This window comes from Chenopodium album, chromosome 12 (genome assembly GCF_948465745.1).
Source record: "Chenopodium album chromosome 12, dcCheAlbu1.1, whole genome shotgun sequence".
Lineage (NCBI taxonomy): Eukaryota > Viridiplantae > Streptophyta > Magnoliopsida > Caryophyllales > Amaranthaceae > Chenopodium > Chenopodium album.
Window position 1 is genome coordinate 9,732,139 of NC_137845.1, and position 13,820 is coordinate 9,745,958.

General features: G+C 34.2%; 3 long non-coding RNA genes across 6 annotated transcripts; 1 reads left to right on the forward strand and 2 right to left on the reverse strand.

Moving 5' to 3' along the window:
* Window positions 1-897: 897 nt before the first annotated feature.
* On the forward strand, window positions 898-1,782 carry LOC145571907 (uncharacterized). Its single transcript, XR_014096647.1, has 2 exons — window positions 898-1,240; window positions 1,600-1,782. It is a non-coding gene; the product is annotated as an uncharacterized LOC145571907 (long non-coding RNA).
* A 2,966-nt stretch (window positions 1,783-4,748) lies between these two features.
* Window positions 4,749-5,734, reverse strand: LOC145571908 (uncharacterized). Its single transcript, XR_014096648.1, has 2 exons — window positions 5,380-5,734; window positions 4,749-4,901 (listed from the first exon to the last, which is right to left on the reverse strand). It is a non-coding gene; the product is annotated as an uncharacterized LOC145571908 (long non-coding RNA).
* A 2,509-nt stretch (window positions 5,735-8,243) lies between these two features.
* LOC145571909 (uncharacterized) lies at window positions 8,244-12,094 on the reverse strand. Of its 4 annotated transcripts, none has more exons than XR_014096649.1 (7): window positions 11,629-12,094; window positions 11,312-11,482; window positions 11,075-11,170; window positions 10,569-10,943; window positions 10,380-10,433; window positions 9,866-9,903; window positions 8,244-8,489 (listed from the first exon to the last, which is right to left on the reverse strand). It is a non-coding gene; the product is annotated as an uncharacterized LOC145571909 (long non-coding RNA). The 4 variants fall into 4 exon arrangements; XR_014096650.1 differs by having other exon boundaries at window positions 11,071-11,170; XR_014096652.1 differs by having other exon boundaries at window positions 11,075-11,135; window positions 11,629-12,093.
* Window positions 12,095-13,820: the final 1,726 nt, after the last annotated feature.

Here is a 13,820-nt window from a genome sequence, read left to right on the forward strand (position 1 = left end):
TCTCAAAATCCGTCCTTATGGCTTTCTAAACATATATAAAAATAAATAAATAAAAAAAAAACTTAGATAGCCATAACAGATTTGGCCCTGAAATAGAATTATTGACCCCTTATTTTAACTAAATTGTTACATCATACTACCTCTGTTTCTTTTTAGTTGACACATACTCCTTTTTAGGAAGGTTTTTTTTAGTTGACACGTTTCCTTTTAGAGTAAATTTTTTACCTTGCATTTACAAGGTACCCCACTTGATTTTTCATTCTCTCTCCTCTCCTTAATATATGTGCCTAAATCAAACGCGTCAACTAAATAGAAACAGAGGAAGTATGTCATTGTGGCTCTATTTACACCAGTTTTAATTTAAGTTAATCTCTTATATTTGGAACACAAATTCTTATATGTGGCTGACCACATACACCGTATGGCCAAGTTGAGGTTACCTTGTTAGTGTTATAGAGGTTACACAATCAGTGTTACAAAGGTTACTTTGACGACGTTATAGGGGTACTCGATTAGTATACACAGGTTACTCGGTTAGTGTTGTAGAGGCTATTTTATTCTTTTATAAGTGACCACATGGTGTAACCAGCCGCGCACAAAACGAGTTGTGATATAATGCTTTGTAAATTTTAAAAGAAAAAAATGCCAATGCTAGAATCACTAGTAGAATAAACTTAATGGGCAGCCACAAATGACAAGCGGTTATTGAATTCCGCTTGCCAAAAATGTAAATGGCAAGCGGTTTTGGATGAACCGCTTGTCAAAATGCCAATGGCAAGCGGTTTTGGATGAACCGCTTACCAAAATGTAAATGGCAAGCGGTTCAATTGCTTGCCATTTGGTCAAAAAAAAAACCCTAGAAAATTAAAACCCACTCACGCGGCACCTCATCTTCTCTCTCCTCCGTCCCCTTTCACCTCATTTTCACGCTCTCTCTCCTCTCTATCCCCTCATTTTTTCTCTCTCCTCTCATTTTCATGCTCTCTCTCCTCTTTCTCCCCTCCATCACGCCTCAGTTATCTCTCCTCTATCTCCCCTCCATCCTCCATCTTCATCTCTTTCTTCTTTTATCTCCTTTCTCAGCCTCCCTTCTTTCCTTTCTCACGCCTCACCACAACGAAGAGCGACGAACACCGAGTACCCAGCGACGAGAAGGAAGAAAACGTTTGGGTTCAGTTTTTCGGCTCGGCGTTAGGGTTCAGATTGCTGTTTCTCAAGTCATATCTCACTTGATTTTCCGGTATTTCATTAAATTTTTTAGCTAATTTTTGAGTTTTTGCATATATTATGTTTGGGTATAATTTAAGATCTGAACCCGGTATGTTTGTGTATAATTTTCGAGTTTTTAGCTTTAAAATTTTGTTGTTTATAATTTAAGATCTGAACCTGGTATGTTTGTGTATAATTTTTGAGTTTTTAGCTTTAAAATTTTGTTGTTTATAATTTAAGATCTGAACCTGGTATGTTTGTGTATAATTTTTGAGTTTTTAGCTTTAAAATTTTGTTGTTTATAATTTAAGATCTGATTTTTTTTTTACACAAAAGATCTGAAATTAAGTTAATTATTGTTGTTTATTTTTTCAATTTATTGTTTGGCAGATACGGTGAATCGGGATAGGGTGGTGGTGGTGATACGGGTTAAGGTGGTTGGTGGCGGCGGCTGGTGGTGCGCGCGGCTGGTGAACAAGAGCAGCATCCATTTTAATACTTGTATTTTTTTTTATGAAAATATAATATTACAACAATTAATTAATAATAATTAAATATTAATGTTTTTGCATATATTATGTTTGTGTTTCAATTTAATTGAAAAAACTAAAAAAAAATATTATATTTTATACCCTTAATGGGCAGCGGTTTGACGCCAAAACCGCTGCCCTTTCACTACAAACAGAACCGCTTGCCATTGGCCTTGGCAAGCCCCCCAATGGCATGCGATTCAAAACCGCTTCCCATTAGGGGGTTTGAACCACTTCCTATTACGTTTATTCTACTAGTGAATATGGAAATAATCTTTGAGGCAAATTCAAAAAAAGAATAGACACCTTTATGTTTAGTGTTTTTAGGGGGCGTTTGGTTCACGAAATATAGGTATGAGGCATGAGTTTAGCTAGAATGACTAAAACTCATACCATATGTTTGGTTGTTAAAAGTATGAATTTTAAATATCACTAGTAGAAAAAATGCTATTTGTAATTGGCGGAATTCACTTTTTGTAACTGGCATTGTTGGTTGCGAATGCCACCGTTACAACTAGTGAAAATTATTCGTAACCGGCTAATGTTAGTTACAAATAATGTACTATTCGTAACTGGCTTAACCAAATGCCAGTTACAAATATTCTGTTTTCTAAGTTAGAAAGCATAATATTTGTAACTGGCGTTAAGTTATGCCGGTTACAAATAGGGTATTATTTGTAACTGGCATATCCTAACGCTAGTTACGAAAAGTTTTTAATTTTTTTTAAAATTCTATTAGTTTCTAGCATTATATATATATATATATATATATATATATATATATATATATATATATATATATATATATATATATATATATATATATATATATATATAATTTGAATATAACAAGCTTGGTAGTATATCCTACCGAACAACCCATCGTCAAATGGGTTAAAACCTGCTACAATTCCACCAACAAAACACATACTCCAAATATGTGAAACACCAAAAATATTTATATTAATTCACTTTTATGATAAATACAAAGATTATCAATCTCGGCCACTAAACCATTTAAGGCACAATTTAATTAAAAATTATTACATATACATCATCAAGTCTACATTAAGAAAATAATGTAATTATAATTACAGGTATATCTCTCAAAAGCCCCAATTTAATTGTCTCTCACATATCTCTGACTGTTGTTCACATTTGACGATTTTGTCTCTCCGTATTAAGTTTTAATTGCATGAAAAATCAGAGCTGACCATTGCTCGGAAACTTACTAGACAGAATGCACCACCTTGATCAACTAGCCTGTCGAATTGGAATCGACATTTCATGCCCTAAAAATGAAAATTTAAAGAGTATAACTTAAATTAAAGTTCGATTGTAAGCCATTGGAAAAAGGAGATCAACACTAACAGCTTCAGCATCGCGAAGTGTTTCAAAAAACATGTATTGGCACTAGCACACATCAAATTTTATTTTATTAGGTATTATGCCAACATGGTGGATTTTCTTTTGCATATGGTATGAAGTACAATCATATAAAGTACTACCATACCAAGAAAGTTATTAAATTTACATAACAGAAATGGTAGAAAACACAATAAAAGCACCTATATATATACTTCCTATTCCAAGTCTGATATTTGAATTTCTCTGCTTATTCTTTGTACATGCATCTTAAAAAAATGAAAAAAAAAAAAGGTATCCATTTCTCAAAAATCTGCTAAGAATACTTAGTATTACTAGTTATCGACCCCCACGCGCGCGATGCGCGCGCTCCATTTGGCGAATCGGAATAAATTTGCATAGCTCATAAGGTAAATGTGTAATTAATTTGTTGTATTTTGACATAATATTTGTTGCATCAACAAATACAATGTTATTGTTATTTATGGATTAGTAATGTCGTAACATGAATTTTAATTATGGGCCGTTCTTTTTTATGGGAATGGAGTGGTTTTTGTTGTTGTACCAAATTAACAAAAGATAATTTTATGGCCCATCTATTAAGATATTGATTTGTAAGTTGAATTAGACCTCGCCTAGCTTATCTTAAAATTTTATACATGTTCAAATTGATAATATACATATTTAAATTGATACATTTGTACTTGATATCTACTATTTGTTTGTAAATTTTATACATGTTTAAATTGATAAATTTATATTTGCAATTTATGAATTGTTTTAGCCCGATCTGATCAATGAGCATATAGATTTGGGTTAAATTGTGTTTTTTGTATGGCCGATGCTCCAATTTTTCTCTTTCTCTTCCTCTCTCTATCTCATCATGTTTCCTTCATAACCCATATTTCTATCTATCCCATTTTTTCTAACTTTTTTTTCACCCGACCTTTATCCCTTCTAGCCTACCCCTTATCTCTTTTGAATTGGTATCTCTATCTTTTGGCCTACCCTATTTCTTAGCCCTCTATGTCTCTCTCTTCAAACCCTTCTCTTTCCTAGTTCCCTTTCTCTCTCTCGATGATTCTCTCTATTTTGGCCCTTGTTTCTCTACCTCCTTTTCCCTTTCTCTCCTTTACCCCTTCCTCTCCTCCTCTATCTTAAGTAACCCCTGACCGACAAACCTCGGACTCAGTAATTCTTCAAGTAACCCCTGAATAAACCCTCAAGCACTAGGCGAAAATATCAATTGGCCACCGGTTCAAAACCCCCCTATGCCACCGGTTTTGAACCGGTGGTCAGTTGGGGGGTGGCAATACTCGGTTGAAAAGGCCACCGGTTCAAAACCGGTGGCAAAATTAAGTATTGCCACCGGTTAACCGATGGCAATAGTCGTTCCCGCAATATTTTTTTTTTTTGTTTTAACAACTATTGCCACCGGTTAACCGGTGGCAATGAACATATATATATATATATATATATATATATATATATATATATATATATATATATATATATATATTTGTTTTTTTTTTACTTGAAATATAACTGAACATAAATCAAAAAAAAATGACAGCATCTAAATATAAATCGAACAATATCATTCAATTTAATCGAAAAATTACAACATTTAATTAAAAAAAAAAATTTCCAATATAATCCAACAATTATTACATCAAATAAATCAGTAAAAAATTACAATATAAATCATAAAAAATTACAACATCAAAATCACAAAAACCCCATACAACATCTAAATCAAAATCTTGATTCTTCACTTTCACATCCAAATCAATATACCTGCATCAATTAAAACAAAAATATAAATTGAATAATAAAAAAAAAAAGAACACTAATCTCGGAATTAAAAAAAAAAAACAGAAGACTAATCAGTTTAAATTAAGCTGATGAAAAAAAAAACAAACACTAATCTCGGAATTAAAAAAAAAAAAAGAACACTAATCAGTTTTTTAAAACCCAGAAAAAAATCCAAAAAAAAAAAACGATAAATATCCTAAAAAACACAGAAATCATAAATTATTAAAACTAAAAAAAAATTGCGAAAAAAAAACCCAAAAATCATGCATGTACCTATAAACTGTCGAAAATCAATCACAATTAAACCCAAATCAATCAAACCCGGCAAATCAATTAACCCCAAAACTTTCGAAAATCAATTAAACCCAGAAATTTCGAAAATCAATTAAACCCAGAAATTTCGAAAATCAATTTCGAACAATATTACAACAATCAAATCCATAAAAATCAAGGCATTTACCTGTAGACCCATAAACATGCACAAATCAAGGCGAAAAGTGGTGTTGATGATGTAGATCTGTCGGTGTTGTTGATGTTGGTGTTGCTGGTGTGGTGGTGGCGTAGTGGTGATTTCGTGGGTTGATGGTGGCGAAGGAGAAGAACGGAGGAGAGAGGACGAGAGGGAACAGAGAGGGGGAGAAGGAGAGAGAGAGATCGAGAGAAGGAGAAAGAGAAGGAGGAGAGGGAAGAGATGAGAGAGAAAGAGAAGGAGGAGAGGATGAAGGAGAAGAGGGGAGAGGGGATCGGAGTTGAGGCCGAAAGAGAAGGAGGAGATCAGAGGTGGATGTTTGGTTGAGGAGAGAGGATGGAGAGAGGAGAGAGGATGGAGGAAACGGCTGGGAGAAGAAATGGTAGGGTTTGGGTATATAAAGGGCCGGTTTTTTTTTTTTTTTTAATATACTAAGTTATTGCCACCGGTTCAAAACCGGTGGCCTTTCAAATTTTTGCCACGGGTTTGGTTGAACCGGTGGCAATAACTCTTTGCCTCATCCCGCCACTAATTTTTGCCACGGGTTTTCAAAAACCGGTGGCCAATGAGCGTTGTATTTTTCAATTTTTCTACTAGTGAAGTAACCGCTGACCGAGTAACCCCTAACCGAACTCTTTAAGTAACCCTAACCAAATTACTCAAGTAACCCCTGATCGAACTCCTTAAATAACCCCTTACCTTGTAACTCGATTAACCCCTGACCGAGTAACTCGAGTAACCCATGACCAAGTAACTTCTCGAGTAACCCTTGACTGAGTAATTCGAGTAACCCCTGATTGAGTAATCCCTCAAATAACCCTTAACCGAATGAACCTCTCGAGTAACCCCTATCTAAACCCCACAAGAAACCCCTGACCGAGTAACTCGAGTAACCCCTAACTGCATAACTCGGATAACCCCTAAGAAAATAGCTCGAGTAAATCCTGCCACACGGTGTAGCTTGCTGCACCAAAAATTTGTTGTGTGATAATATATGTTGTGACATAATTGAGATCAAATAAGCGAGAAAAGATAAAACAATAATCGAAAATTATAGGTCGCACTTACTCCCTCTCTCTCCCTCAAGCCTTCTCCTTTGCTCTTTATTAATATATCATATACTCTTTCTCTGTCCTTTTCTCTCAGTTCGTTCTCTATTTATCATTCTCTTTATTTCTCTTCCAACCCCCTTGCATTTCTCCTACCCCTATATTTTTTTTGCCTCTCTCTATCTCATCCTCTTTCCTTCATAACCCATATTTCTATCTCTCCCATTTTTTCTAAATTTTTTTTCTCCCGCGTTTATCCTTTCTTCTAGCCTACCCCGGCCCTTATCTCTTCTAAACTGGTATATCTATCATTCGGCCTACCCTATCTCTTAGACCCTCTTTGTCTCTCTCTTTTCACCCTTCGCTTTTCTAGTTCCCTTTCTCTCTCTGTCGATGATTCTCTCTATTTTGGCCCTTGTTTCTCTACTTCCTTTTTCCTTTCTCTCCTTATCCCCTTCCTCTCCTCCTCCATCTTAAGTAACCCCTGACCGACAAACCTCGGACTGACTAATTCTTCAAGTAACCCCTGAATGAACCCTCATGTAAACGCTGACCGAGTAACCCCTGACCAAACTCTTAAGTAACCCTTACCGAATTACTCAAGTAACTCCTGACCGAACTCCTTAAATAACCCCTTACCTAGTAACTCGAGTTCCCCTGACCGAGTAACTCGAGTAACCTATGACCGAGTAACTCCTCGAGTAACCCTTGACTGAGTAATTCGAGTAACCCTTGATTGAGTAATCCCTCAAGTAACCCTTAACCGAATGAACCTTTCGAATAACCCCTATCAAAACCCCATAAGTAACCCCTAACCGAGTAACTCGAGTAACCCCTAACTGCATAACTCGGATAACCCCTAACAAAATAACTCGAGTAACCCCTGCCACACGGTGTGGCTTGCTGCACCAAAAAATTGTTGTGTGATAATATATGTTGTGACATAATTGAGTTCAAATAGGCGAGAAAATATAAAAACAATAATTGAAAATTATAGGTCGCACTTACTCCTTCTCTCTTCCTCGAGCCTTCTCTTTCGTTCTTTATTATTATATCATAAACTCTTTCTTTGTCCTTTTCCATTAGTCCTATTCTCTATTTATCACTCTCTTTATTTCTCTTCCAACCCCCTTGTATTTTTCCTATCCCTATATTTTTCTTTTTAGCCTTTTTTTATCTCATCCTCTTTCCTTCATAACCCATATTTCTATCTCTCCCATTTTTTCTAACTTTTTTTCTCCCGCCTTTATTCCTTCTTCTAGCCTACCCCTTATCTCTTTTGAACTGGTATCTCTATCTTTCGGTCTACCCTATCTCTTAGCCCTTCTTTGTCTCTTTCTTCAAACCCTTTGCTTTCCTAGTTCCCTCTCCCTCCCTCCCTCCCTCTCTCTCTCTCTCTCTCTCTCTCTCACTCTCAATGATTCTCTCTATTTTGGCCCTTGTTTCTCTACCTCCCTTTCCCTTTTGCTCCTTCTCCCCTTCCTCTCCTCCTCTATATTCATCTTTCTCTCCTCTCATTGTGGTTGTACTTTCATAGCTCAAGTTTTGGTAATTGTATCATAGATTCATGGGTTAGTATAAGTGTATAGATTATCTGGTTCCATCACTGGCTCACTACTATGCTCGATCAATTTATTATATTGTGTTCCCATGATGCATATTATTATTAAAATAAGGCATGAAAGTTGGCAAAATTAACTTTGTAAGATCATGATTCATTACTCAAGAAATAAGCATGAACTAATATTGGTATATACTATTATGTTATGATGCTCAAATTAAAACAAAGGGTTTTAGAATAATATAGGTACAAAAGTGCGTCTTTTGATCCGATGGATAGAGGGTAAATTACAAGAGTTTACTTAATGTTATAGGAATATGAGTACAAAAGAGTAGTTAGATTTTCCATTTCAAAAATAAAAATTACATAATCTCTGTTCAACTCTTTTTGGCATACATCCCCAAATTTCTTGCTAACTTTTCTTGTTGATTTGTTTTACCTACTTCCAATTGTTTTCTTGCGGTATCTTTGATTTTCTGTAGAAAGCTTCCCTGAAACATAATGTAAATGATCAAGTACAATGTGATATTTGGCATAAGGTTTAATTCAATCTAATCAGAGATTTACCGGTCAGGCTTGAAGACTAAATTACAGTATGCAAACCACTTCATAATAATACCCCAAAAAAAAAAAAAAAAAGCTCAATTGTGATTAAAAATGATTTGAGTAGATTAATAATATTGCAATCCTCTGAAATTAGCTAATGGGTGCTGAGATTACCCCCGTGTAACCAATTCCTAACAAGCTCAAAATTTCAAAAATGCCAACAAAGGTAGCCTGTAAATTACTTGCAAGATAACAATTTATTTACCCATCTGTTAGTATGTTTTATAGTACAATTATTCTAAGTTCCCTAAGAAAATAGTATGACTAAACCTCTCGAGTAACCCCTAACCGAGTACACCCCAGTTCCTATTTAACCCATCAAGATTGTGACGTAGTCCGTATTATACTATTATGCAATTATACATCTAAAAATGGGCATGTCATGCATGGAACTCTCCAAAGTCCAAACTGTTAAATCACTATATATATATATATATATATATATATATATATAGTTCCAACCTATGTAGGACTCGAACCTACACATACGTGCAATAGCACATTGCTCTACCATTTGAGCTAATAGGCTTTCCATAAACTTTATTGGAATCGACATAAATTATAGCATCATAAATGCCCAAACATAGCAGAGATTTGAAAAGCAAATTACCAAATGCCAAGGTGAAGACAAAGCATCAAACCTTGAGAATGAAGTTTAATTAGGTTTCATTTATCCACTCTTGCTGCTGTGCGCCATCCTCACACCCCCAGTCACCCAACATCATAAGCCCAGCTCGCTATGACACAATAAAGCCCACCACAAAGCAGACACATGACTACATAAAAGCACGTCTATCTGGTCCAAACACACAACATACTCTTAATGTGTCAACCACATTAAGTGAGTATAATTAAGCTTCAACCTCTAAAGCTGATCCAATCCCAAGATAATGCTAGATTTACAATATCAACATAAAGTGATAAAACATTTAAATTTTCTTGAGTCCTACTGTGTCAAGCAACTAATAATATTGATATTAACTTTTAATTTGCTTACTCAGTTCCCATTATTCTAATCATATGTCATAACACAAAAGCCTATGATACTTCATTTCAGATGGACCACAATATATACTCCGTATTTGCTAGCAATAAGCCAACAACACACAGAGCCACAAGAAAGAATTTAAATCATAGAATGTAAGCATATGCATCATACAAGATTGAGTAAATAATTAAAATTATAATCCATTTAGGTTTTTTTTTTTTTTGAAAACCAAAAATTATAAAAAAAAAAAACCAAAATCAATTTTGCGTTCACCTTCTCCTTTTGCTTTCCTTGACTCAACGTCTCCACCTCTGCAATTTTGACCAAAAAAAAAAAGAAAGTAAATTCCTTTCTATTAATCTCAAATTAAAATCTACACATTATTGACCAAAATAGCGATATAATTGAGGAATATAACAAAATTGAAAACTTATTTTGTATGAACTCAACCAAATTAACCTGAAATCATATTGTCAATTCCAACAGGATTAGGACACAATTGAAATGAATAACATAATTGAAAAGCTAGAACAGAAAATAATACATCAAAAATAGAATTAGGTCAAAATTACATAAGAAATTGAAAACAAAAATATCAAATTCAGAACGGAGAATAGAAGGGATTAGAAGGAAAGCTTTTTTTTTTTTTTTTTTGAACAGGGATTAGAAGGAAAGCTTTAAAACTTAAATTTTCATCAGAAAAGCATGAACTTTGGATTTTCTGCAAAAACAAGTGAAGGATTCCAGGCTCATTGGTTGAAGCAGAGCAAAAATTAAGTTGGATTACCTATATAGTTTCCCCCGTACGTAGCCATTGCCTTCTAATCCCTTCTATTGAACCCTAAAATATTCAAAAGTAAAAAAAAAAAAAATTAAAAAAAAAAAAAAACAAAAAAGAGAAGGCAAGGGTGGGTAATTTTCGATCAAATTGAACCCTAAAATATTCAACCCACAAATATTAATAAAAACACATTACCTTGTAAGCTGCTTCTATAAAGGGGAAAGCTCAGAATTTGCTTTAATGGAGGAACGGAAAAAGCTCGGAAGCTGCTTCTATAAAGAAAAATAAGAAAGCCGCATATTCGATGATTTAATAATGAAAAGAAAATAATTTAACCACAAAAGCTATTTCTATGGAGGGTGAAAACCTAAAAGCCGCTTCAGAAACAGATTCAATCAACAAGAACAAGCAGCATCCACATAAATTCACATAAATCGACGAAATTGAAACCAAAAACTAACTTCGTTAATTAAGGGAAATTCAAAGAACTCACCTTGAGGAGAGAGAAGAACCAAATTGCAAACAGATTTCTCAGCTTGAACCGCTACAACATCACCGCGATAACCTCGGCTATATCAGAATTGTTCCCAATGGTCAATGGCTTTGTGATAAAAAGATCGTTTAATCTAATATTATTTGCGATTTCAGAAAAAAGAAATAAACAAAATTGAGGAAATGGATATTAAAGAGAGCTCACTGACGCTATAATCGCCGGGATTAAACCGGTGATCCGATCGTGAATTGCAGGCGAAGTTTGCAGATCTGGAAATAGCAGATCTGACGCTCCATCAATAAATCTTAAGAAAACAAGAAGAAAAAAAAGAAAAATTGTATGAACGAGAAAACAACTACAAAAATCAACATCAATTATTTTAAAATTAAGATTTTAGTTGAAATTACAACAAACAATAAAAAAAAAAAATTGAAGAAGCATTTACCTCCCCTAATTCAGCATCCCGCATAAGATCAACCTCGGTGAGACCCGCAAGTAAAATCGGCTAATTAATTCTATACTTCTTAGTTCTTACTAAGCCGGAAAGCTACGGTCGACGGCGGAAGAACCGAGGTCAAAGCCGCTTCCATTAGAAGAGTCTCGTAGCTACAATTCACTATTCAAAAACGAAATCAAAAATGAAAATTGAAAGAAACAACGAATTTCACAAGAGCAAAAGCGAGCAGAAAATCAAAAGCAAAAAGAACTGAAACAGATCAAAATTTTACAATTCAATAATTTAGGGAAAATCAAAGAACTCACCTTGAGGAGAGAGAAGAACCAGCTAAGCAATTTGGCAGGCAGAAGGCTGGAGTTAACAGATCATCAACAAGCAAAAAAGCAAATAAGGGCAAAAATGTATTTGTACTTTTTGAGGGGCAAAAGAGTCACCACACTATTACTAAGGAGTTTTTCAACTTGCAAACTTCTCACTTTTAATAGTTATAGATATAGATAGATATGTCACTCAGATTATGCAAAGAATACTTGAATACTCATCATCATTATCTTTCCATTTTTTTCTTCTTATGAACTTGTAACAACCTAGCAAAGGCATCAAACCTAGACTCCGATCTATCCATCAACTTTTCCTCCACTATAGCAAATTTCTCAAGAAATTTTACATAAGTTTGTTTATAGCCTCTTCACCCATGTTTTAAACACAAAATATGTACACAAATTAGAGCAAAAAACCACACAAAATATAGCAGTAGCAAGGATGAAATTTATACGAGTAAAACAATCTTAAAACACCCTAAACCACACAGGAATATCCAAGAAAAAATCTCAACATAGCTCTCAGAAAAATGCACTAAAACAGAAGCAATAACCAAATAGAACCAAAATTGACCAGTTTTCAGAAAACAAACCAGTTTAATAGCAACCATACTCATAAAATTCTGAAATTTTACAGGAAAAGAGTAGACAAAAAATCACCCAAATTCAAAAAAAGAATCATCTAAAAATCATCTGTAACGAAGGAGAACGAGCCCAGTGAAGTCAGACCTCTAAACTGTTCCAACGAGATTCACCTAGACATTTTATCGAACATATGGTGTACTCTGCAGCAACTAAATTAATGGCCTTCTATTGTATAAAACTTCCAAAATCCTAATTAACCACATAATCCTAAATTAATGGCTTCCTATTGCATAAAACTGCCAAAATCCTTATTGTTGTACAACCTAATTCATACTAGTTATTTTTTAATCTCCTAGAATCCTAATTAACCACAGTTTAATTGTGGTTTATGACAGGGAAGTTTTGTTAAGCAAGAACAATAGAATTTATCTATCATTACAAGCAGGACAAAAAAAAAAAAAAAAAAAAAAGAGAGAGTGATTTATCACCTAATGATTCCCACTTGTCAAATTTCACAAGCCAAGTATCAAAACCAATCTGAGGAGTAGAGCAGAAGAAACTCAATAAACCCATACTGTAAATCTGTGACCTTGCATATGTCCATAAGTCTTCTCCAGTGAATCTAAGCAATTATAAAGAGGTTTCTCCACTCCAGAAGCATGGGCAAAAACCCCTGATGAATGCTGATTGTCAAATTACAAAAAGAAACATAAGTGGCTTTGGCATTGCAACCAAAACTATACAACATGAATTTTCTCAGTCTTTTAATTATAATTGCAAAGTTGAGACCTATATGTACCTGTATTTATGTGTTCTAGGATAACAAACTTCATGTCTAGAGGAAGTACTATGTAGTGCTATGATGAGGAATTCATAGTCACACTTACAAACTTTGACTTCAAATTCTGAATAAATTTCTTTGACTTATCAATTTCTCCACGTAGTCATTTTTCACAAGCCAGATACATATTAACAACTTCAAATCCTGGATTCATATATTTCTTAGAGTATTTCTCACAAGCCAAATTGTTTGCTATTACTTAATCAAATATACTTAATCCAATATGCTAGTATATAATATAGTCTCTGCCTCTTTGATAATGATTCAGAATATCGACCCATGAACTTCAAACAATTTAATTTGTGTAAATTCTTGAACATTATCCATACATGTAAAATCAATGACATAAAATGAAGTAATTGAATCTACTGTAACTACTATATGTATGCCTGCAGTATGCTTAGACATACCTAGCAGCAAATGTGCTACATTCATCTGTAACAATATATCCTGTAACAAGCAGAAGCTATTTTATGTTCGGGATTACAAATGTATATTCCAAATAATTTCTGGTTCTAAACTCAAAATATCAAAATAAGAGAGGAAACGAAGCTAAAAGGCTAGATGTTAAAAGCATGATAGTCTGAAACAATGGCGTTGAAACCAATATATCCTACTTTGCTGATAAATTCCAAGTCTCCTAGCTCTCTGAGGTTGAATCGCAGCATGATATGTTTAGGTTGGTCAGTAACAAGGCTTGGAACTAGGATGAAAAGTATAATCTAGCTAATCATTTATTTACACACAAAGT